The 4169-nt window shown below is 28.8% G+C and overlaps 1 protein-coding gene across 1 annotated transcript in view; it reads right to left on the bottom strand.

Annotated features, from left to right (window-relative positions):
• The window catches only part of ich (zinc finger protein ichor), a gene marked incomplete at its 5' end in the record, with an annotated part of 69177 nt that overhangs the window by 22397 nt on the left and 42611 nt on the right, over nucleotides 1-4169 (bottom strand). The window contains 1 exon segment of the mRNA XM_067046629.1: nucleotides 2078-2125.

Here is a 4169-nt window from a genome sequence, read left to right as displayed (position 1 = left end):
TTAAGGAATGTTCAGTTTTTTAATATTATTTTTAATAAAATTGTATAGTACGTAAGCCATTTAATATAGCATACGTTTAAAACGGTTTTATTAATGCTTATGATTCGATTTCTTTATAGAACATTTGACACAACATTAGAAACTAAATGACAAAGAATATTTAACGAAAGAAATTCTTTAAAGATTTTACGGTGTTTGTTTAGTCTTAGGTATTATTTAATGTTATGAAATGTTCAAATTTTTTTTAATAGTTTTAAGATTTATTATATCTTTTAATTAACGATTTCAGTTATTCAACGTAATGATAGGGTTTGTAACGTGTAGGTTCTGTTGTTGTTTGATTTGAGTTCAACGTACCCAATATCTAACATGTGGGCAGTATGGAGGAGCAAACTGTCTCGGAACTCCATTTTTGGGAGATGTAAGCAAACGTCGTATTGCTTCAGATTTGAATATATGTTTCTTATTCAGCACACATTTACCTCAGAATAAAAGTTGATATTTTAAAATATTGACAGTTAAAAAATTTGTGTTCACATTGAAAAACTCGAAAAACCTAAAAATATAGATGATCAATTTTATTGGTATATCTACCAATACAGTACATAGATGCAGCTTATAGATATAACTAATTTTATAAAATGAATTTTAGTTACTTTAATACAAACCAAAATAGTAGATATAAAATTTAATCTAATATTTTCATCATCGGAAATTCTTGCTGGATAATAAAAAATAAATAAATACTGTTTTGCCATAACCTTAAATGTGAAGACAGTTTTTAAAATGAATTTGAATATATATTTTGGTGCTATCCAGTTTTATTCTTAAACCAACAACTTTTCGTAATAATAGCATATTAATAAACCAAAATATAATTATTCTCTCAACTTATAATTCTGTTTACTCGAAACCGATTCGAACCAGGCGAACATTATTGATGGGATAATTTTTATTAAAAATTTTATGGAAAATAGTTTTGTTCTCATTCTTTATTTTCGTCTGACCAATAGATTTAGTTCATTTAATTAATTAAAAATTTACATTTATACAACAGTGGGGCAAAAAACCGATGAAAAGTCCTCGTGGAACACCCTGCGCGTCGGGACTTCTCCAGAATCAATGAAAAATAGTCTCTAGTTATTACAAGAAATTTTCAATTTATTTCCTACTTTTTTTTGTGAATCACGTTGTAAGATGGAGATATTAATAAATCGGCTTTATAGCCTTTAATTAAAAATTTTAAACTTGATACATTTAGGTTTCTTCGATAATGGCTAAAGAACCGATATGTTGAAAACAAATAAAGAAAGATACGAAAAAAGATCAAAACAAGTTTGGTTTTAAATTAATTACCTACACTCAAAAAAAGAAATTATACATAATATATAATTGAACTAATAAAATATTAATTTTCAATAGTTCTATGACGATAATTATTCATCAAACTGAATTATTTTTCTAGAATAAAATATTTATTTTTTAACTGATTGAAAACCATAATGGTTCCATTATTTTAGCTTAAAACTGATTCTAAAATTACATCAAAGAGCTAAGTAATGAATCTCATCAAATGAAATGAAAGTATACTTAAATGCTGCCATTACTAGCCTATGAAATATTTAATTGAAGGAAGTCCTGTTTCATTTTATTCTGTTTCGCAAGCCAGTGAATGGGTACCCTACTCGTCGTTGAGCCATTAAGGCCTCCAGCGTTGTATATCCCAATGTTATTTATAAATATAAATAAAAAATAATAATACATTACGTTTATTAATAAAAAAGTACGTCTACTTGTACAAATATTTCACAATAAATATGTATCAATAATCTCTTAGCATAGGCGTGCCGCAATAACAATTGCGACCCATTGAAAAACATTTTTGCAAGTTCAAAATTTAAATACAATGGAACATCTCCGTATGACAGAATAATATGACAAATGTGGAGCATACGACCGGAGTAATGATCATATCAAAACCAGAAAGGACACATGTCATGATGTATTGGACTGTTCTGTGTTCAAAAAAAAAAAAAGATACATTAATGTGAAAGGTTTGATAGTTTAATATATTTACCTAGATCCATAGACCTAAATAATCCGTGCCTCTGGGTTTTTGTCCATCCTGAAAACCAGAGAACTTGGTTTTAGTACTTCAGATTAAAAAGTGATATTTTATTTACAATCCAAAATTTAAATTTTGGGTGATATGTGTATCTGTTTTCATAACTGATTTTAAAAAATAATAAATAAAGGTTCACTGTAATTAAATAATATATTTGTTATAAACAACTTTATTTTGGTTGCTTTTTGTGTGTGTGATTCATTTCTGATTATTAAATATCGATTGCAAGGAATAAGTATTTTCAGGTATTTATGGCACGAAGAGACACTTGATTCTTTTGTAGCCAATATTCAGTGTGTGTGTAGAGCATATCATTATGGATATACAGCATCTAGTGTATAAAACAAATTTTGGGCCGCCCATAGCTCAGTGGTTAAGACACAGTCTTACCAATTTGATGTCTATTGGCGGTGCCGGTTCGAATCCGGCCTGGGACGTTGACTTTTTTCATTGAGTGGCGGTCCCACAAAATGAAGAACTTTTTTCTCCCAACCATGGTTAGGCAGTATAGGACTCGTTTTAACCAATAGTCAAATGCGTAACTGTGCACAAATTATCAAATTTTGTTCTATATATGTGTTCTACAAAACGGTAGTTAGAGACATCACAACTTAATTTAATTTTTTTTTTTTATAAACACCTTCTGAACGAATATCTCCGTATAACTGATAAAATCATGCCCTCCATGGGTGTCCGTTATATAGAAGTTTCACTATATTGCAAAGAACTTCCTAATCTTAAAAATTGATTTTTATTTTTTTGGCTTATTTTCACACTATAGAGAGAGGTATTAACAGTTTATGTTTTTTGGTATTACACTTTTTGTATATATAATATAAATTGGAAGAGAATAGGAGAGAGCTGTGGAAGACAGGAGGTGGTGGGAGAGCTCCGGGAAGTACAGTTAGCCGCTTGGCCTCCTTACCCACATTCCCTCATTGTCTTCTCTTTCCATTTCGATATCGGCCATTTACGATGTTCTTCGTCGTCTGTCGAACCGGATACGGAGGAACTACACGCGTGTCCTCTGGGGAACCAGAAACGGAGGAAGGATGGTGCTGTATGTCATAGAGATGCGTCAAATACCAGACTCCAGAGCACTGGAAAACATGGGCTATTTCATATCCGAAACACCGGTGAATTATTATTTAAAGTCCGAAATTCTGAATAATTTTTATTTTTTAATTTAAATACTTTTAAAAAATTGACTATTTTTTATTTTAAATCCATACCAAAAAAAAACAGTACTATTAGGCATATTTTAAGAAATAAAATAAAAATAAATAGTTAAGTTCTAAATAAAGAAAAGTTTCAGGCCATACAAAAATCGCCATATTTTTGCTCAATAGAAAATTTAATTAAGTAATGGAGACCGAAATTCTGTCTTATACTAAATTACTTTTCTGACTTATACTAAAGGTATTGACCTCCTGTTTATTAGTTACTTATTTTTCTAGAGGTATTTAAGAGACTTGTTTTATTATATATATTTAACATTTGTGCCTAATAGTAACCCTTATTTATTTATTTTTTATATTATTTTCTTTACTCAATAGAAAATTCAACGAATGAGTAGAAATCAACACTAAAAATAAAAAATAACCGAGAATTACTATTAAAAAAATATTAAAAACATAAAATATTATATTATAAATTAAACAAGTCTCTTAAATACCTTTTAAAAAATAAGCAACCAGTATAATTATCATCGATTCTGGCACTAAGAAGAAAAAAGTTCTAGTATATCTCAGAAGGGTACTTTTATTTTAAGTCAGACTTTTACATAAAGTTCGAAATTATTCAAAATTTCTGGCTTCTTTTCACCCTAGGTAGTTATTTTACTCCGAAAACAAATATTTTTGTGGAAGAAACATTTCGACTTGAAAATGTTATAAAGTTTATAAACCAGTCAATTCAGTGGTTTCTAACCTGTTCGTACATCCGCTCCATTTTTTTTATAAAAACAAAATCGTTGCACCCCCTCAACTTTAGTAGCAATTTAATTTTATATATATTTATCTAATAATTTAATTTATTCAATTGT

This window comes from Halyomorpha halys, unplaced genomic scaffold (genome assembly GCF_000696795.3).
Source record: "Halyomorpha halys isolate HHAL.00 unplaced genomic scaffold, Hhal_1.1 Scaffold512.1, whole genome shotgun sequence".
In the NCBI taxonomy this organism is placed as follows: domain Eukaryota; kingdom Metazoa; phylum Arthropoda; class Insecta; order Hemiptera; family Pentatomidae; genus Halyomorpha; species Halyomorpha halys.
This window is presented reverse-complemented; position numbering and strand designations above follow the sequence as displayed.